Consider the following 22,028-nt stretch of genomic DNA (forward strand, 5'->3'; position numbering starts at 1 on the left):
GGCCCCTAGACTAGCTGTATCAGCACCATCCCTGTGCATTTATGAGAAACGCAAATTCTCTGCCCCATCCCTGCCTCCTGAGTCAGAAACTCCTGGGGTGGGGCCTGATGGTCTGTTTTAACAGCCCTCTCCATGTAACCCTGATGCTGATAAAGGTGAGGGCCACCGCCAACGCCTGGAGGAAGGACTGCTAGGTCTTCATGTCTTTCTGAGTTGTCGGGGAGGAGCGAGGCAGTGGAGCAGAGCAAGGTCATTTTGTCACTGGCTGTGGCATCACAGCTACATAACCACCCCTCCCCCACCCGGATGGCTTTCTGCACCCAGAGTCCAAACCCTAGGGGCCTCCTTTGTCAGGAGGCCACCTGCCTGGGCTCCGGGAGGCCTGTCCACACACGCCCCAGGCCGCTTTCCTGTAATTACAGGCTCTACCTGCTTGTCCGCCCACCAGAACTCAGGCATGTCAGCCAGAGTGATTCCGGCTTCTCCCCTGAAGGCAGAGCATGCACGGCCTCCATCAGCACCTCGGGCTGTGTGTCCACAAGGCCTCCAGCAAAGCCAGGAACGGGCCTGACATTGCCCCCAGCAGCCGCTGTGTGGGCCAAGCTCAGGAGGAAGAACGTTCTGCACCCTGGACATCAGGAAGTAACCTTAGGCCCTGGTCTCCGGGTTCTCAGGGCAGAAATCCGCAATGGCCCCTAGTCCCACAGGGACTAATTAGAATTTGTTCTAAATTCTTCTTTCCCCAGAATTGTCCTTTAAAGATCTTTGGAACTGGTTTCAGGAGGCAGATGTGTCGAACAGCTACGTGGAAGGACTGTCATCTTCCCTCTGAAGTTTCTCATTAAAACAAACAAGCAGAAATGTGTTGTCTAATGTGAAAGGAGCTGTATTCGTTTTGTTTTTAAAGATCTGACCTTTGAAAGTAGGAAGTTTCTCCCAGATTAGCGGCCTAGTGGAGGCATGCTCCTGGATTCCTGGAGTGAAGGACAACCCCACGAGCTGCTGGGTGAGCCCAATCCCACCTCCCTTGTAAATTCAAGGCGGGGACAGGGTTTTAAATCGATACATACCCACGGCACCAGGCACCCAGCAAGCACACACTCGGATTTGTGGATCGTTGGAAGGATCCGGAGTTCTGGCTCAGGGCCTCCCAGTTGCCTTGTGCTAAGCTTAACAAGTCCCCTTCCATTTCTTCTAAGAAAAGGATCCCATGTCTTAATAAATAACAACAGCTACCTTTCACTGTGGGCCCAGTGGCATGATAGGCCCTCTAGTGGTTTTATCTCATTTAATCCCTCAACTGCCCTATGAGAGGGGGTCCTGTTGTGACACCCACTTTATTTATTTATTTATTTTTTATTTATATATTTTTAGGCTGTGCCGTGAGGCATGTGGCATCTTAGTTCCCCGACCAGGGGTTGAACCCATGCCCCCATGCATTGCGAGCTTGGAGTCTTAACCACCGGACCACCCGGGAAGTCCCATGACACCCACTTTAAAGCAGAGTAAACTGAGGGTAAGAGAAGGGAGCCGAGGTTGCAAACTGGTGGCCCTCGAGCCAGTTACGGCCTGTGAATGTGTTTTCTTTTCCTGGTATTCTACTGGACTTGAGGATATGGGGACGGGGAAGGGTAAGCTGGGACAAAGTGAGAGAGTGGCATGGACATATATACACTACCAAATGTAAAATAGCTAGCTAGTGGGAAGCAGCCACATAGCACAGGGAGGTCAGCTCGGTGGTTTGTGACCACCTAGAGGGCTGAGATAGGGAGGGTGGGAGGGAGGGTGACGCAAGAGGGAAGAGATATGGGAACATATGTATATGTATAACTGATTCACTTTGTTATAAAGCAGAAACTAACATACCATTGTAAAGCAATTATACTCCAATAAAGATCTTAAAAAAAAAAAAAAAGCATTTAAAAAATTAGTTGCCGGGCTTCCCTGGTGGCGCAGTGGTTGAGAGTCCACCTGCCAATGCAGGGGACGCGGGTTCGTGCCCCGGCCCGGGAAGATCCCACGTGCCGTGGAACGGCTGGGCCCGTGAGCTGTGGCCGCTGAGCCTGTGCATCCGGAGCCTGTGCTCCGCAACGGGAGAGGCCACAATAGTGAGAGGCCCGTGTACCGCAAAAAAAAAAAAAAAAAAAAAAAAAAAAAATTAGTTGCCAACATTTAAAAATTTGGATAAATGACACCAAAAATTTCAGATATTTAGCTTTACTTTGAAAACATCAGGAGGTCTGGTGATAGAAGCCCCATTCCATCCCACAGGGTAACAGTGTGTCCTCCATCCCTCACCCCCTGCTCCCTGGTTCCTGTAAGTCACCACATGGGTGCTCCAGGCACGGAGGCCACAACCGCTGGTCTTAGGCCACAGGTGTTGATGGGCAAAGTCAGTGCTGGTCTGGGTCTGTCTGTCTGTCTATCTGTCACTCTTTGTGTATCTCAGCAGTGCCCACTTCCAGGAGAACCCTATGTTAGATCAGAAGGAGATGTGGGTGTTCGTTCTGTTGACTGGGTGACCTTGGGCCAACCCTTTTCCCTCCCAGGGCCTCAGTTTTCCCATCTATACAATGCGGAGGTTGGATAAAAAGATCTCCCAGAGCCCCTCTGCTTCTATCAGCCTAAGGAAGGCTCCTCTCAGCCGCAGAGCCCATTGGGAAACTGTCTGAGGGCTTGCAGACAGGCCAGGTGCGGGCTTGCCCACCTGAGACGTCCTGTGGCCATGAGCACCTCTGGGCAGGGAGACGGTCTCACAAACCCAGAGCTCTGCCATCAGCACCAGCAGGGGCCAACGGTCTGACTCTTCCCAGTGACGGAAAGGCGGGTTCCACCCCAGTGGAGCAGCCTCCAGCATTGGTAACCTAATTGCGCAGAGAAAAGAGTCCATCAGGGTGACCCAGACTCCCCGCTCTGAAATGCAGGATTCCTGGGCTGGGAGGTGGAACCAGCTTGTCCCTGCCCAGGTCAGTCTGAGGACAAGAATGCCCGCTGGGCACTGGGTAAGCCAGGTGGGGTTCTGTGCCGCCAAGAGGCAATACTCATTCGAGTCCCAGGAACAGAAAGCATGCATTCTTCCACCCTTCTCTTTCTTCATCCTACAAACACGTGACAGAGGAGGAAACTGAAGCCCAGAGAGGGGGAGTGACCGCCCAAGGTCACACAGCAAATCAGTGCCAGAGTCAGATGAGAGCTCACAGGCTTCTTGACCCTCTTCCTGGGGTGCTTTCTATATTCTCTATCGCTTGGGAGTTTAGAACCCTCCACCTCTTTGGAACTGGGCTTCAGAAGGGGGTTGGAGTGGCCTGCGTGGGCAGAGACTGTCTGTGTGGTCCAGAGTCCTAACATGGGGCTTGTGCACGGTGCCTAAGACACAAACCACTGCTGAGAGAATGGGGAACCGTGGGTCCAGCGGGTGTGAGCTGCCCAAAGCTTCTAGGTTGGAAGCTTGGTCTGTAGGCAAGGTTGCAAAGCCCACATTTGGCTCACAGACATATTCTGGTCTTCCCACAATGTTTAAAGCAAATTCATGTTACTTGCCAACACTGAAGAATCAGGGAATTTTTCCTCTTCTTTTTTTGTTGGTTATCTATATAGTAGTGTGTACAAGTCAATTCCAAACTCCCAGTCTATCCACCACCCCCCCACCCTTCGCCCCGGTAGCCATAAGTTCATTCTCTAAGTCTGTGAGTCTATTTCTGTTCTGTAAATAAGAATCAGGGAATTTCACATAAAAGGCAGGATTTCTGGCTTCTTTTGAAGAGTCTCAAAATCTGGCAGAAGCTGGACCACATTTCCACCTGGCTGTGACTGGCAGGAGGTGGGTATGCCCCCTCTCGTTCACCATCTCCACCATCCTTCCCAGTCTCTGTGACCTCCCTGCATGTACATTTGGGGATTTCAACCCCCCCCCCCGCAGCCTCCCATGCTAAAGTCACCATCTCTCTCATCCTGGTCACCCCAGGGGAAATTCTGGTTCTCATTGGTTTTCATTGGAGGGCAACTTCGCCCCACAGGGGACATTGCGCCATGTCTGGAGACATTTTGGGTTATCACAATCAGGGAGGGGAGTTACTACTGGCCTCTAAAGGGTAGAGGCCAGGGATGCTGCTAAACATCCTACGATACACAGGACAGAACCCCAAACAAGGAATTATCTGGCCCCAAACATCGGTAGTGCTGAGGTTGAGAAACTCTGAGCTGAATCAAAAGAGCCCCGGGCCAGGAATAGGATCTGGAGAGGGAGGGTCACCCATGCTGGGGACTGACTGCATACCAAGCATCATGTTAGGCAAGGGGGGAGAAAGCCAGGATGTGTAAAATGTGGCCCCGGCTCTCTGGGTGCACGGGGGCTGGAGGTGGCCAGCTGAGGAGGGGGCACCCGGAACTGTAGAGGACAGGGCTCCCTCCACCAGGTACATCAGCAGGGTCTCAAGGGCAGAGGTGCAGTCAGGATGGGCAGAGGTGGGAAGGTGAGCATTCTGGGAAAAGGAAACAGCCTAAGCAAAGGTGTGGTGGCAGTAGCAGACGCAGAGGCACACGTCTGAGATGAGATGTCTTCTGTTAGGTCAGAGGGACGCTGGGTGGGAAGCGAGGGCATGATGTTGGGGGAGGAGATCGTGGGCAGGATGTAAGGGGTCTCCAAGTCAAGCTAAGTGGGAGAGAGAGGGCAGCCCATGGGGAACCTTGCAGAGGTAGTGGAGTATTAACTTTGTGACCTTGGAGAAATCACTTTAATTCTCAAAGCCTCAGTTTCCTCATCTGTTCAATGGGATAATAAGAGTGATTAAAAACTATCACATGTAGAACTCACCATTTGCCAAGGCACTGAACTATATATATCTGATGTATTTAATCCTCAGAGAAGCCCTACAAAGTATATAGCACTATTATTTCCAATTGTATAGCAGAGGAAACTTCCAGATATGGATGGGTAAATCAACCTTAACTTTCCCAAGGATACTACCAGTAGGGAACAAAGCTGAGATTTGAACCTAGGTAGTCTGGCTCCAGCACATGCTCTTAGTTGTTCTGCTATTCTGTCTGTCTAGAACCTTCTAGGTGAGTTGTCCTTACGAATAAATGAAATGCTCCTCTTTTCTCTTGTCCGCCATCGTATGTGTGGTTGAATTCGCTCCTCGCCATGTCTTCTCACAAGACTTTCAGGATCAAGCAATTCCTGGCCAAGAAACGAAAGCAGAATTGTCCCACTCCCCAGCGGATTTAAATGAAAACTGCTAATAAAATCAGGTACAACTCCAAGAGAAGACAGTGGAGGAGAACCAAGCTGGGTCTATAAGGAGCCTCGCGTATGAAATGGCACACATTTATGCTGTGTCAAGGTCAATTGCGTCTTACCACGTCAGAACATCACCACTGTCTGAACAGCTGCCTGTGTGATGGGAGAAATGGAACGGCCAGCTCCTCTTGATCTTTCCTCACCACTGCTCACTGTCTAGCTCAGTAATAAATATGTGAAACCTTTAAAAAAAAATAAATGAAATAAAGCAGGGAAGATGCCCAGCACCATCCTGGCACGGAGTTGGTGCAGAAGCAAGTGACACATTGCATAGAGTCCCAGCCCAGGTTGATGGAGCAAAGCCCAGTTCACAGCATCAACGAAAAGAGGTGCCAGAGACGTTCTGTAGTGGGCACATCTGCTCTGTGGAGAGATGGGGGTAGAGGAAGGGTGCCCCTCCACTCGGGTAAGAAACGGGTAAGATGCATTTTTCTAATGCATCTCCATTTGCAGTGCTCCCCCCCGCCGCCCCGCTGGCTCTGTAACACCTCCAGGACTTTGCTCACTCCAGGCTCCCTGCCTGGAATGTTCTCTTTTCCACCTCCACTAAACCCCTTCCGTCTAGTCTATCCCTTCCAACAGAGCTCAGAGGATACTTCTTTCTGGAAGCAGTTCAGGACATGCCCAGGCAGAGTAATCACGCCTTGTCTTTGTACCCAGAGCATTTTTTCAAACTCAATTTGCCTCCTGGGGCATCATCCCAGAGCGTCTCAGCCTTCACCAGCATGTCTGTCTCCTGGGGATCTTGTTAAAATGCAGATTCAGGAGTGGGGTCTGAGGTTCTGCTTTTCTAACAACAAGCTCCCAGGAGATGCTTGTGCTATTGGTCCAGAGAACACACTCTTGAGTCCCAAAGTCTCAGGGCACTTCCTGGCAGTCATTCGTCCTCCATGGACAGGATACTTACTCCTCTGGGGCAGGGGCTTCGTTTTATTTTTTATTGTTTGAATTTTATTTAGTTTTTATACAGCAGGTTCTTATTAGTTATCCATTTGATGCATATTCGTGTCTACACGTCAATCCCAACGTCCCAGTTCATCCCCCCACTCCCCCCACACCCCCGCCACTTTCCCCCCTTGGTGTCCGTACATTTGTTCTCTACATCTGTGTCTATTTCTGCAGGGGCTTCATTTTAAAGGCCAGCACGGGGCTTCCCTGGTGGCGCAGTGGTTAAGAATCCGCCGGCCAGGGCTTCCCTGGTGGCGCAGTGGTTGAGAGTCCGCCTGCCGATGCAGGGGACACGGGTTCGTGCCCCCGTCCGGGAGGATCCCACGTGCCGCGGAGCGGCTGGGCCCGTGAGCCATGGCCGCTGAGCCTGCGCGTCCGGAGCCTGTGCTCCGCAACGGGAGAGGCCACAACAGTGAGAGGCCCGCCTAGGACACACACACACACACACACACACACACACACACACACGCACACACACACACACACACACACACACACACACACATATGGAGGGAGAGTGTTGACCCATCAGTGGAGGCATGGCCAGATTGAATACTTCAATTTGACTCACAGCTTCTCTGTCTCAGCGACACCCTCTTTGCAGATCTTCAGAGGAAGGAGGCATATCAAGTGCTCCATGACTGAGGAGAGCCTGGGATTATTTCATTGCCACCTACCCTCAGGGATGAGGGTCGCTAGCTTGTCCTCTAGAAAAGGATGAGGTCACTAGTGAGACAGTGAACACGACGGTTTTTCATTTTAAAGGTTTCTCGCATGCTTCAACTAATCATCTGCACTTTCAGTTCTTACATTTTGTTTTACATTCTGTGATGCTGAAAAGATAGAAACACGCCCTTTTAAACATTTTTATTTTATGGGGCAGGAAGCAAAATGGCTGAACTATACAATGAACTCTGGACTCCTGTTCAGCATTGGTCTACTTCCCCCAGGTCACCGGCCATGCAACAGCTTGCTTCTTTCTTTCTTCCCTGCCCCCCCACCCTCCGTTTCACTGAGACATAACTGACATATAGCAGTGTGTAAGTTTAAGGTGTACAATGGGATGATTGGCTGTATGTATATGTTGCAAAATGTTTACCATAACAAGGTTAGTTGACACATCCTTCACCCCACACAAATACCCTTTTGTTGTTGTTGCTGTTATGGGTGAGAACATGCAAGATCTACTCTTAGTATATAATACTAAGAGTATACTAAGAGTATATACTAAGAGTATACTCTTAGTATATAATACTCAAGTATATAATATAATACTGCTGACTACAGTCAACACGCTGTGCATTAGATCCCCAGAACGTATTCCTCTGATAACTGGAAGTTTGTCTCCTTTGACCAAAACCTCCTCATTCTTTCTGCCCTCCCCACCTCACCACACACCAGCCCCTGGTAACCACCATTCTCTTTGTCCTTGTGAGTTTGACTTATGTTTCTAGATTCCATATGTGAGACCTATGGTATTTGTCTTTGTTTGTCTGGCTTATTTTACTTAGCATACTGTCCTCCAGGTTCGCCACACTGCACGGCTTGCGGGATCTTAGTTTCCTGACCAGGGATTGAACCCGGGCCCTCGGCATTGAAAGCATGGTGCCCTAACCAGTGGACTGCCAGGGAATTCCCTACAACTTCTTTATTCATCCGTTGATGGACATTCAGGTTGTTTCCATGTCTTGATTATTGTAAATAATGCTCCAAAGAACATGAGGGTGCGTATATTTTTTCGAGTTACTGTTTTTATCTCCTTTGGATAAATACCCAACAGTGGAATTGCTGGATCATATGGTAGCTCTATTTTTAATTTTTGAGGAACCTCCGTACTGTTTTCCATAGTAGCTCTACCTATTTACATTCCCACAGTGCATGACCGTTCCCTTTTCTCCACATCCTTGCCAATTTTTTTTGTGATTTCTTGTATTTTTGAAAATAGCAGACTATTCTGACAGGTGTGAGGTGATGTCTCATTGGGGTTTTGATTTGCATTTCTCTGATGATTAGTGATGTTGAGCATCTCTTCATGTAACTGTTGGCTGTCTGAATGTCTTCTTTGGAAAAATGTCTATTCAGGTCCTTTGCCCATTTTAAAATTGGATTTTTTTTGTTTTGTTTTTTTGCTATTGATTGAGTTGTGTGAGTTCCTTATATATTTTGGATATTAACCCCCTATCAGATATGTGGTTCACAAATATTTTCTCCCATTCTGTAGGTTGGTTGCCTTTTCCTTTTGTTCATTGTTTCCTGTGCTGTACAGAAGCTTTTCAGTTTGATGTAGTCCCACTTGTTGATTTCTGCTTCTGTTGCTTGTGTTTTGGTGTCATATCCAAAAAAACCATTGCCAAGACCAATGTCAAGGAGCTTTTTCCCTATGCTTTCTTCTAGGAGTTTTATGGTCTTATGTTTACATCCTCAATCCATTTTGAGTTGACTTTTGTGAGTGGCGTAAGAGAGGGTTCCATTTCCATTCCTTTGCACATGAATATCCAGTTTCCCCAACACCATTTATTGAAGAGACAGTCCTTTCCCTACTGAGTATTCTTGGCTCCCTTGTGAAATGTTAGTTGACCGGATATGCATGGATTTATTTCTGAGCTCTCACTTCTGTTCCATTGGTCTATGTAGCTGTGTTTCTGCACGGCTCACTTCTGAGCCTTGCTACCAGGCATGTTCCTGGTGACCTGCTCCAGTCCCAACTCCGTCAACCACGGCAAGGAGTGAAAACAAGTTTTAACATCCACTTAAGCAAAGCAATTAGGAAGGTCACCCTGCTCGGGGAAGAGAGAGTGAGAAAGAGAGAAAAAAACCAGTATACTTCGAAGGCAGTCACATCAACTGTTAAATCGTCCACTGTTCACATCCAAGTTCCACTGAGCAGTTAACGGTAAGCCGAATTCATGTGGTGTGTTATTTTCTTATTAAACATTTGCACGAGGTATTTGCTTCATCCTTATCATTAATATTTGGTTAGCAGACCCTTGGAGGATGTTCTGGATGCGGGCCTGGGGACCTTTCTTCCTCCAGTGCAGGCCCTGGGGACTGGGTTCTGTTTTGCAGGTGGCAGCAAGACAAGCCAGCAGGAGCGTTCCTAGTCAAAGTGCACTTCCTGCTCCCCCCCCCCGCCCCCGCCCAGGGAACAGCTGGCTTTGGGGCTAGTGGCACCTGCAGAAGATGCACTAATCTGGGATGGATGGAAAACAACTCCATTTGCACGTGGAGAGACCCGAGCAGTGGCTTCTCCAGCAGGGAATCCGACATGCAGTGCACAGACCTTTCTGTGCTGTGACCTGGAGTGTGTACAGACAGATCGAATCCTGCAAGCTGCTGTGCAGGTGTCACAAAGCTGCACTGACAGCAGGAATGCAGCATCGCAGTGCCTCTTATAGAGCAGCTGCCATGCAGCAGGTTTTTATACGCATTCCTCTCCTCTCATCCACAACCCAAAGTAGGGCAATGCCTGTGCCCATTTTACGAATGAGGAAAATTGAGGCACATGGGGGGAAGTAACTCCCACAAGGCCACACAGCTAGGAAGTGGCTGCACTGAGGTTGGAACCTGGGTCTGCCGACTCAAGCCTGGGCCCCTGTCAATTTTGCAGCCTAAGCAGTCCAAGTGGCTTATCACCCAGCTAACCAATCAATCAACTAGCCAACTTCCTCCTAGCATAACAAGTTACTGGGTGACTACAGGGTGCCAGGCACTGGAGACAGGGGGAGCTTGAGACAGAATCCTGCCCCAGCTGTATGACATTAAGCAAATTGCTTAACCTCCCGCGGCTTTAGTTTCCTCATTGTAAAAAGGAGCAATAAGGCTGCCTCTCTCATTGCGTTAAGTGCCTTAAGTATATGTAGAGTACTCAGAACAGCATCTGCCACAGAGTAAGCACTCAGTAAATGTTACCCATTCATGTGAGATTAATAGGATTGTGATTTTGTAAATTACATTTTGTTTCTGATACAATGTTTTAAAATTGATTTTCAAACAAAGCAACTTTTTACAAAGCCTGTACCCAGGGGTAGTGGAGGGCATGGTGCACCTGTCTTTCACAGGCCAGCAAGTAGATTCACACGTCACCCTCTAGCAGCCCTATCTTTAGTCACCAAGAGACAGCCAAGCAGGTCTCAGCCTCCCCTTTTCATCCTCGCCCAGCGCATCTGGCAAACGCACTGGGGAAGAGGAGTCCTGACCTCTAGTCCTCCGAGTGCCCACAGCAAAGCCTGCCTGTCCCTGCAGCCAAAGCAGGAGCACCCCCGGGCAGGGAGAAGGGGTGCCCGCCCAGCTGCCAAGGCCCGAGGGTGCTCATCTGCAGGACTGGGGCAAAAGGGAAATCTGTACTGGCAGCTGGTGCTCAATGGGCTGCAGGGCCACTGAACAAAACCTGCCACTTCACAGCCTCCTTCCTGGAAAAGTATAGTTTGGATCCTGTGTTTGAGTTAACAAGGGTGCAGATGCTGTCAGCAGTTGTTCGTGGTTTCTTCTTTTTTTTCTTTTTCTTGCATCTCCTAAGCCTGGCATCCTAAGGATTATTTATGTGTCTACAAGGACAACTGCCTCAATGTTCTAACCCCCAAATGACGACAACAATAACAAGACCAGGACATTTTCTGCTCCAATGGGGTCTGCCTGTCCATGGCCTTCATTCCCCGTGGGTGGGCCTCCCCCTCCTCTCACTGAGGTTTGACAAGGACTTTTGCTGCATTCACCTGGGCTCGATGATGCCATTTTGCAGAATGGCTGTAAAGCTGGTAGAAGGACCTGTCTTTTTCTGACTCCAGCTGCATATTAGGCTTCCTTTGGAAATAACATGGAAGATTTAAAAAAATCTCAGTTCTCAGAACTTCAGATTTTCTAGCCTATAAAGGCTGTGTCCATCAAAGCATGTCCTTGGTCCCTGTTTGCCCCCAGCATCCTTGGATAGGCAATGAGTCTAAGTGCACACACGTGACTGTTAGCACAGGCTTTCCAGGTACTGTGAGCTTGGCTGGTCCCTGTGTCCCTATCGGGCCCAGAGAATCGGCCGCTTCTGCACGTGTGTGTTATATGCAACTGAGTAAATTGCCTTTATCAGTTTTATTAGCGGAAAGTGCCTGCTACCGCTGGAGACCCTCACCGTACTCTGAAGAGAGGGGATCCAAGGGTTGCCATCCCCATAACAGCCTGTGTCTCTCTACTCTCCTCAAATATGCTGGCCCTGTCTGTTGGGAGACAGACAGGCTGAACCCGTGCCACCCTAAAGAGAGGCAGCTACGGGAACACAGATTTAATAGTCCTTTGAACCTTGACCTTGGACACTGGGCTGTGAGGGAGCTTCTCCCACTGTGGCTGTTCTCGGGGTGTGACTTGGATGGACCCCCCCCCCCCCGCTAGCAGGCCCTGTCGGCTTCCTCTCCAAATGTATCTTGAATCCAGTGGCTTCCATCCCGACTGCTGCCGCCCTGGGCTGAGCCGCTGTCATCTCTCTCCAGGGACGTTGCAATAGCTTCCTAGCGGCCTCCCTGCCTCCATTTTACTCCCAGTCTATCTGGTCTCCACCCAAAAGCTGGACTTATAACCAGTCAGACCTTGTGACACCCCCTCCCCCCACCTAGAACTTTCCGCTGTCTTCTCCTTGCTCTTTGGATAAACTCTGAAGGCCCAACAATGGCATGGAGGGCATGCTCTAACCCTGCCCCCTACCTCCACCCTCAGCCCCATCCTTTCCCACTCTGGGCTTCAGTCACTGATCTCCACTGGCCTTGTCCTGTGACTAAGCCAAGCTGCTTCCTACCTCCAGGCCTTGACACGTGTTGCACCTTCTGCCTGACTGCTCTGTCCCTGTCCTTGCCGTGCCCACGCTCCTCTCTCCGTCCAGGTCTCAGTGAGATGTCAGCCGTGCCCCCCCCCCACCTTACCTGGAGCAGCCCCTCCCCCTGGTCATCACTAACTGATTACCGTGTTTTCTTTTAGTCATAGCACTTTTCCATCTCTGAGATCATTTGCTAATGATTGTCATTTGCCCATCGGTTGTCTTTCTCCACCAGACAGTGAGCAACTTGAGGACAGGGGCCATCATTGTCTTGTCGTCACTGTATCTTGGCCCTTGGGACAGGGACCAGTATGGAGTAGATGCTCAATTATTTGTTGAATGAACACATTTATGGACAGTTTGTGCAACATACCCAAGTGGACACCGTATCCAACCTTGGAATCACGTCAGTCTGCGTAGGAAGACTTTCTTCTCTGAACCAACCAGGCCAGCATCCCTCCCTTCTGCTGTCTTCCCATTTCCAGGAAACAGAAGAAGCCAGATAGACTTCAGTGGGTAGTAGCTGCACCCACTTGCTAGGGCCTTCCTGTGAACCAGACCCTGTGCCTGAGCTCCTTACAGGCATGCAGACCTCCTGATGACCCTATTGAGTAGTAACTACTGTTGTGCCCATTTTGCAGATGGTGACATGGAGTCACTGATTGGCCTCAACTCATGCAAAGTGGCAGGACTGACTGCAGAGCCAGAGCTCTTAGGCCCTCCCCAAACGCATCTGAAAAGTACAAGATATCTCGCAGGGGAGCTCGAAGCCGGCCATGGGGCAGGAGTGACGATGGCTCTCTAAGAAGCAGCTCTGATTTGGAGAAGGAACACTGTCTCTGGAGTCTCTGAGGTTGTCCCCTCTTCTTGGCAGCCCCCACAGCACCACAAAACTTGAAGGTGCAGCCACTGGGGTGAGCAAACCAGAGTGAGCCCCAGGGCCACACAGGTCACCAGCCTCTGCCTCGCTGACCATCTCGGGCCTTCCTGATGAACTTGGCCTAAGTCCCACTGGCCTGATTTGAAAGCAGCCACAGGGCTGGAGCAGGGGAGGAAGAATGTGGGAAGAAAGACATTGCTTTGGAGGATGGAGCGGGCAGGCAGGAAAACAAGATTACGGGCTGGCTTTTGTTGACGAAGGGGAGAGGGCGGTCAGAACCTGCCAATTTGAATGCCCAGGGCAGAAATCCAGGGTCACAAAGGGAGAGTGAAATGAAGACAGCGCTTCTTAAGGGGCTGCTCTCATCCCCTGAGGAAGCAGCAGGGGCTGTGGTGTCTTGGGGACATTACAGGGGCCCGGGGGGGAGAGAAGGAGAGGGGAAGGGAGGGGAGTAGAAGGTGAATGAAGAAGAGGAGGGGGAGGAAGGCAGAGGGGTCGGGGAGGGGAATGAGTAGGAGAGAGGAGGTTCAAATCCTGGTTTCATGATCTTGGCTAAAAAACTGCATTTCTCTCTCAATTGTTTTGCGACACTGATACCTACCATGTGGACAGGAAGTCACATATGTAGTTAAAGCGCCTGACCGTGGCTTGGCATATCACAGGTACTCGGTAATCATTCGTTCCCTTCCTATTTGCCTCTCAGTCCCACATTTGGAAAAAGGAGATGGAGCCTGGGACTGAAAATGGCTTCTTTCCTTCAAATCATTCCTCATAGCCCAGATTCAAGTTCACAGGCTTCAGCTACCCTAATACCCAGGCAGAAGGCCTTGATCTTTATCAGGTCAGAGGCTGGCAATGCCTGTAGGCTCACCAGGGTAAAGGGGTTCTATAAAAGGGTCACTAGGGCCGAGAGGGGACACATCGCCAGGTGTGGCCACAGCCCAAAGGTCCCAGGTGGCTCGTCCCTTGGCTGGCAACTTGCCTTCCTGATCCCACCTGGGAACCTGACCTCGTGGAACATTCTGTGTTCCTTGTTGCTCGGTCCCCAAGCCCCTCATTCAGCATACACTCTTAGATGCCCCCTCTGATGATTTTAGCCACCCACAGATGGGAGACCTGAGTCACCAAGAGGGAAGGTGACATTATAGAGCTAGGGCTGGAACCAGTGTCTCCTGCTCTCCAGAGCAGAGTTCCTTCCACTGTCTGTGCGGGGAGCAGGTTCTGAGCCCCACATCCAAATGCATTGTCAGCTAAAAGGTTTGATGCCAGTCTTGGGAGCAAGGGGCAGTCTGGGAGATGCAATCAGGTGCTGAAGCATTGGAAATTCTGGGACATGTTGGTTTTTAGGGCCAAGGATACAGGGTCTTCCATCCAACCAATAGTTACAGGGTAGCCACTACGTGCCAGGTACTAGATGCTGGGGATACAAGTTCCTACCCTCTTGGTGTCTTTTGAAATTGGGATCGTTCTGAAAGCTGTGCCATGTGGCCAGCCTATCACACCATTGCTGTCTCCTCTGAAAAGGACATTAAATAGGTACAAGGTTTCTGCCCAGCCCTGCACCTGTGTGTGTGTGTGTGTGTGTGTGTTTGCGCACACGCGTGGGCTGCAGCTGTTCCCTGCAAGCCAGAGGTTCCGACGTCGGCCTGAAATCTCTTGCTCCCTTCTCCCAAATCACCAAGGCCCCCTCTGCTCTCTCTTGTCCTGCTTTGACTTCCTGATGCCATCCAGTTGTCAGCTTCCGACCCCAACCTGCTGACCGGGTGCTGATCTCGGATGCTTTGCTTTGGCCTCTGGACCCTGGACTGTATCTCGCTCTAACTGCACAGCCACTCCTGAGAAAGGGCTCCCATTCTGCCTTTGTGAGGGGCCGTCAGCAAATCTGAGGCTCACCCTGATCCCCAGTTGGTGTCCACTCTGGCTTCTGGCTCTCATTCTGGTCAGGGAAACTCAGGTGCTTGATTGGACAGCTTGGTTTGATCTTCCCCTCTGTTGAGCGACGCCCCCATTTTCCTTTCCGTGGCAATTACTGTGGTATGTCTGCTAATGGAGATGTAGCAAGACTGGCCTAACGGGATGTGTGTGGGAGGAGGGAACCTGGGGGGAAGGAAGGGAGAAGTCAGTTTAGCTGGGTAATGGATTATCGCTTTTACCTGTGTCCACCTGAGGTCTTTCCTCTCTCTCAGACACCATTTATTGAACCCTGTGTTAAGCGATTTACATACATAATCTCCCTTAGTTCTCTCTCAGCAACCCTATGAAATAAGGGCGATTATTACCTCCGTGAATCTCACTTAGCTTAAGCAAGCCGTCGTCAAGGTGTGTTCTGAGGACAGCTGGGTTACCTGAGACCCATCTAGGAGGTCTGTGAGGACCCCTCCTTCCCAACCACGTATCTGCATGAGGTTGAATTTTCTTCATAAAGTACAACCAGAATAACATATTGCAACAGCCTGAGTGCATAAACAGGTATGAGAATCCTGCTGTCTTCTGTGGAGCCAGATTTTAAAGAGATTTGCAGAAGTAGAAAATAATGCTGCTCTTTTCACTAACCTTTTTTGGCTTTGGAAAGTATAGTTCTTAATCATAAAATATGTTATTTATATTAACATGTATAATAGGTTTATTGTTATTTTAAAAACAAATAAATATTTAATCTTTTTCAGTTTTAATTTCGAAAATGGTAAACATCACTAAATATAATCCACACGAACAAAAGCTTGTTGGGGTCCTCTCTGATTTTTGAAAATGTAACCACCAAGGTTCTGGACAAAAGTCTGAGAACTGATGTTTTAAGCCAACGGTAATCTTCTCATAACACTTGCCAGTGATTGGTTCAGGTGTTCAGGCCTAAGCCTATCAGCATGTGGCATTCCCTTGGTGACAGCTATTGGTTGGAGAATGGGCATGTGACCTACTTTGGACCAATGAGATGGGTGGAATGTTTGCTATAAACTGCTGGGCAAGCTCTTCTTGACTGTCCAGCTTACAGGAACACCTTTCTTTCTCTGACCAGATGTGATGTCAGAACTTCAGCAGCTGTCTCACCTCCAGCCTGAGGAGGGAGCTGATGCCCAGAGGAGGGCAGAGCCGAGAGGATCACAGGAAAGGAGACAGAGCCACAGATCAAGTCAAACTACATCTTCAGGTGCCCTGTCGATGACGCTAGTGAACATCTTTATTTTTTATGCCAGCTGGAGTCGGGTGTTGAGTACTTATAGGTGACAGCACTTCACCTGCTATACCCTGTTCCACATATGAAGAAATGGAGGTTCAGGAGGTTAAGTGAGTACTAGTGGATGGCAAAGCCGGAATCAACCCGGGTCTCTTTGTATCCCAAGCCTCTCTTTTTCCCCTACATGATGCAGCTTTCAAGAAAGTGAGGTTCTTGCCTTTCTCTGCCTAGAGTCCAGATCACAAGGAAATGCCATCGAGTGGGGCTGCAGGTAGCTGGGCAGTCTCAGATACTCAGGAGTGTCTGCCCAAGTCCCTCTCTTAGCCCCAGAAATGACAGGTTCCTGTCCCTCTGGGAGTTTTCAGGCTGTCCCTGGATCTGCTTGGTACATCCCAACTTCCCCCCCGCCCCCGCCAGAGTTCCCTTCTCTAATGACCTGATGAGGCCTAATGACAGTGTGCTAATTAGAGCTGTTGGTTGCAAGCAACAGAAACCAATTCTAAGTAATTTAAGTAGAAAAGGCATGTCTGTCTGGCCAGGTCGCACATCTCCTGGAGGATGGGAGAGTCCAGCTTGGAGGGCTGAAACCAAAATTAATGCCCCAAATCAAACCACTGAACTAGTCCTATGACCAGCCCACACTGTTGGGCACAGAAACTCTATCTTGCCTGCTGCCACCACTGACGATGGGCCGACAGGTGCTACCACCACAATCTCTTGAAACTGAATCCAAATTTGCATGACTTGCCTCTTCTTTGGGTTACTGACTTCCAGTTCTAGGGTGAGATGTTTGCATCTAATTGGAAACTAGGTCACGTATCCATTCCTTAGCTGCAAGAGATGCTGGGCTCTTCTTTAAAGAAGCCGTCTTCTTTCTCGTCTGCTCTCACTGTCCCTTGTCCCGGAACTCCTCTCCTCCTGATAGTTGCCTGGCCAACTTCTTCTTGTCATTCAAGTCTCAGCTAAAATGTCACCTCCTCCCAGAAGCCCTTCTGATTACCTAAACCAAAGCAGCTGCCCCTCATTTCCCCCTTCACTGGCTCTTATTCTTTGGCCTCAGGTGCTCTCAGCTGACCTAGCTACACTCCCAGGGCTGACCAGTGAGGGGGTCTGTGGCAGTGGTCCAGACCATGGAGCCGGATGACTTGGAGAAAGGGATGGAGCTTTCTAATACTGAACGTCATGGCCTGCATCAGCATGGCAGCACCTTAGCACAGCCTCACTGCATGATGGAAGGGCAGAAAAGACTTGGGACCTGAGGCCTGCACTGAACTTTCAGAGCCCACCGCCCATAACCCCTGCCCAGCCCCAGCCCTGCCCTCCAGGAAGATGAGCCCCCGGCTAGGTTATACATCAGCAGACGACAGGGCACGGCATGGCCCTTCTTGGCTGTCACTCCCTCCCGGACCCACTGAGCCCTGGCGATCCTGGGGGAACGTTGCTGAGGGATGGACTGTTAGGGCTGCAGCAGCTGAGACACAGATCGGATCAGTGTTAATGAGAGGCCCTGCTGATCTGGCGGCTTTGCTAATTAGGCTGCGGGCGGCTCTAGAGCCAGCCAAGGAAAGCACGTTGCTTACACTAATCAAGGGTGGTCTGCACTTCCTGTCTGGCAGGGTTGCCAGAGCCTGGGGCATGTGCCCCGCGTGTAAGGCATGGCGGGGGAGAGTTGGGGATGGTGGTGGGGGGGACCAATGCTGGAAAAATCCAAAGACAGCCCTGTGGCTGCATCGTGGTATAGGGCGCAAGAGGCAGGGAAGATGGGGGAGAGGCCACCAGTGGGGTAGGGTGAGCAAGAAGGAAACATGGCAAATGCCAGGAGGGCCCAGTTACAGACAGCCTACTCTGGAAGGCGGGAGACCCAGTTACAGACAGCCTACTCTGGAAGGCGGGAGACCCAGTTACAGACACCCTACTCTGGAAGGCGGGAGACCCAGTTACAGACACCCTACTCTGGAAGGCGGGAGACCCAGTTACAGACACCCTACTCTGGAAGGCGGGAGACCCAGTTACAGACAGCCTACTCTGGAAGGCGGGAGACCCAGTTACAGACACCCTACTCTGGAAGGTGGGAGGCTGCAGCATGAGACTCACTTTCCAAAACTCCGCCTCGAGTGATGGTGGGCGGGCTGCATCCCGGCCATTCACGGGGCCTAGACTCCGCCTACTGTTCCTAATGGATACAGCACCCCGGGGCAGAGCGCAGCCTCTGGGGCAGCTGAGTCCTAGGCTAGCCAGATAAACCTCCTTCGCCCCCAGCAGGGCCAGAGGGCTGCGTTCTTCAGCCCAAGTAAAAGGTGTGGACTATTCTGAGTTGATTTCCCCACCATCAATGTGTCATCAAAGGATCTCAGAACCTGAAGAAATGCATGCGGAGATTCACTCACTCAATCATTCATTCATTCAGCACCTACTGTGTACCCAATTCCAGCCACGGGGAATACAGAGATGGATGATGCCATCTCACTCTTCAAGACGCTTAATCTACCAAGGACCACAGACCAGCAATTGACTGACAGTGCAATCACGTAAGCACAGGCTGCGGTGAGACCCCGACCTCACACTGGGCGGACAAGAAGGCTCCAGGAGGAGAGGATGCTTGAGGTGAGTTAGGAAGGATGCATAAATTCAATGGCTAACGTCGACAGAGCAAGTATGGAGGTGCCATGCCAAGGTCTACGCCCTTGACATCACTAACATGTCCAGTCTTCCCAGTGACCCTACACAGAGGCGACTATGACAACTTCCCCATTTTCCAGATGAGCAAACTGAGGCACAAAGAGGTTAAGAAACTATCCTGGAGTTGCACAGGTGGTAAGAGGCAAGTCAGGGAGCAGGAGTGGGCCAGGTGCTCAAGGAGAAAGGATTCCTAAGAAGAGGGACCAGCGGCAAAAGCAAAAGGATGATGCAGCCGGAGAGAGGGGGTGACGAGAGGCAGCGAGTTTACAATTGGATTCACGCCCTGCTGATGCTTTGAGTAGCAGCTCTGGTGGGTTAGAGACGTGTACGTGCGGAAGAGTTAGCTTGAAACCTGCAGCGAGAGGGCCCTAAGACCTGATTAATTATACTCTTCATCAACTATTTAGCACCTCCCTTTGTAGCTGGATCTTGAGCTGGGCTCTGGCTGCTCCACCAATATACATTTCAGCTGTGGCTTCTTTTCAGCTAAAAATGAGCTTGTCGTTGGCACGACTTTTGAGACACCTCAGTAAGCAAGGCTGTCTGTTCCTAAGCTGGGGTGAGGCTTTTACATCCAGAGGAGGCCTCCCTTGTGAGAGGGACTTTGCAAACAACTCTTGTAACTTCCACACAGACTTAAAGAGGACAGATCAATCCTGCCCCCTTTGAGCTCTTCCCCTCTCTGGCTTCCAGGTACTGGGGTCTTAGGCCGAGCGTCATAAAAAGCTCCAGACACAATACAGCCAGAAAGAGTTTTTCGATTCTGTACTTTTCCAGCCACTGCTGTCTCTGCGGGGAAAGAGGAGGTGGGTGGCTCTGACCACCGGATGGGAAGGAGCGGGGCAATCAGTTAAAGTTAGGGTTAAAGTGAGGGGAAGGGCGGGTGAGGGTCTTCCTCAGTGCTTTTCCCCTTCCATCCTTCAGCGCTCAATGAGAGCTTTGTTTCCAAAGGGAAGCCCCCAATATATCCCCCTACCAGCTCCAAGGGCCTCTGCTTCTCCTGTGTAGCTCTTGTCACGAGGGCCATTTTCCTCTATATTTTAAATGATTATTTGCTTATTGTGGCATCCTCCTGTAGACTGCCAGCCTTATGAGGTAGGGTGCAGGTCTAATTTTGTTCATCATTATAGCCTAGCACCTAGAAGTGTGTCTGGCACATAGTACAAGCTCATACATATTTGTGGAAAGGATGCACAGTCCTTCCCTCCTTCTATCTTCCTCCCTCCCTCCCTTTCTTCCTTCCAGAAATGTTCTGTTTGGGTGCTGGGGATACAAGACGAGTCAAATGATTTGGCCTGGGCCTGGCCATCAGGTGGCTGGGCCTGCAGGAGGCCCTCACTGCCCAATGGCAGGAGCTTCCTGGGCTTATCTGCCCACATCCGAGGACGATGAACAAATCTAACCCTCGGCGGGGACAAGGATTCTGGGCGCTGACGCAGAGACAGAAGGTAATTCCAAAGCCTACTTTGGAGACACAGTCTGGGGTTTCCCTGCAACCTTCCAGTGCCTTCCCTTTCACTCTGTCTCTTGCAGCCCCTGTAGGGAATGTCTGCAGGGTAGGCTCCTGTGGGCTGTCAGGGGAGGGTAGGATGCTGAGGATGTCTTGGGGAAACTAGGCTTCAAACAATCCAGGGATTGTAGGATACAAAGAGCGAAAGAGAGGGAGGCAGCTGCCTGTAAAAGACAGATGCCCCTCTTCCCATAATGAGGGTGAAGAGAGGGCATCCGGATACCGAGGCATCAGAGATGGCCCACAGGCAAGCTGAGGGCAACTGAACTCTATTTGCCAGGAGTGTTTTCTTCCTGGAGCTCTGGGAGAATTTAGCGCTTGCGGCAGGTGCTGGGCTGGGCTTCCTGGAGACCTTGAGACTCCATTTAGGCTGGAATGAGAGCATAAATGACAGCAGGGCCACCGCCCTCCGGCTGGGCTCTGCTTGCTGCCTTGAGAGAGCATTTACTGCTGGATGTCTGCACGGCTCACATACCCTTTAGAAGGAAGCCAGAGGCCAAAGGCAGGAGGTGGGGAAGGGGGGGGGGGTGTCAAACTCAAGCACTAGGAAGCAGATCAGTGGATCTGCTGTGGGATCTGGAAGTCTATACACTGGAAAAGCCCCCAAGATAAGTCTGATTCACAGAATCCTGACCTCCAGGATGCCTTTAAAAATACCCTTCCCTGTATCTTTAGAAGGCAGACACAGTGAAAAAAAAATTTTCAATTTGATAACAGGAATTTTAAAAATTTCAGCTTTTATAGGTACTGAGGATTTAGGTGTTTGGCTGCAACTTGTGCTTTACTTTGTGTATGTCTTTATACTTTTACCTGATAATTAACAAAGTCTAACTCTTTTTAATTTTTTGATGTTGTTTATTTACGCCTTCTCTCTCTCTTTTGGCCGCGCCGTGTGGCACACGGGATCTTTGTTCCCCGACCAGGGATCGAACCCGTGCCCCCTGCAATGGAAGCGCAAATTCTTAATCACGGGACCGCCGGGGAAGTCCTGACGAAGTCTAACTTTTGGATCATTGATGGTGTGGGATCTGGGTTATAGCCAAGGGGGTAACTCAGGGCAAGTGAGGAAGAGAGGATGTTTTCCATGGAAGGGATCATGTTTGGATCATGAATGGGAGAAAAAGAAAAAAGAAAAAAAATGTTCACCTTTTAGACATCATAGGTTTGGCAGATTCAGTTTCATTATCTTCACTTTCCGAGGCACAATGTCCCACCAGTGGGGAAGTGGCATCCTTGGGCAATGGAGAGCTTCAACATTTGGAAGACAGACTTTTCCATCAGGAAAATGGGCTTTGCACACAACTGAAAGATCTTTTCCTTGGGGGCGATGCAGAAAGGACTTTTTGCTCAATCTTCCATTAGAGAGAAATTTCAGTTGCCCAGATCAGCGTGTTTCCACAGCGGAGCATTCCAGCTGACCACGCTGACCAAGCTTGGCCCAAGCCCAAACTTGCCGAATTGGAAAAGGAAAGGTGATTGGCAAGTTCTGAGAAACCCCCGCGTGGTTCTCATGGCAAGATTCCTGAGTCTTTTCACACTGGATTCTGCCTCTAGGGTTTGGTTTTCATTTGTAGGTACTTTTCACTGATGTTACTACGAGTTGTAGTCTGATAGTCACTGCATTTTGTCATGTTAAGACAGAGATTGACAAACTCTTTAATAAAGGACCAGATAGTAAATATTTGGGGCTTTGCAGGTCATACAGTCTATGTCCCAACCAGAGATGGGTAATCTCTGCCACTG

The 22,028-nt window shown here is 50.2% G+C and overlaps 1 protein-coding gene and 1 pseudogene across 2 annotated transcripts in view; one reads left to right on the forward strand and one right to left on the reverse strand.

Moving 5' to 3' along the window:
- Positions 1-22,028, reverse strand: part of KAZN (kazrin, periplakin interacting protein) — a 1,159,438-nt gene that overhangs the window by 168,986 nt on the left and 968,424 nt on the right. The gene's annotated exons all lie outside the window — the stretch shown is intronic.
- Positions 5,144-5,299, forward strand: LOC131745170 (large ribosomal subunit protein eL39-like; annotated as a pseudogene).

This window comes from Kogia breviceps, chromosome 1 (assembly GCF_026419965.1).
Source record: "Kogia breviceps isolate mKogBre1 chromosome 1, mKogBre1 haplotype 1, whole genome shotgun sequence".
Lineage (NCBI taxonomy): Eukaryota > Metazoa > Chordata > Mammalia > Artiodactyla > Physeteridae > Kogia > Kogia breviceps.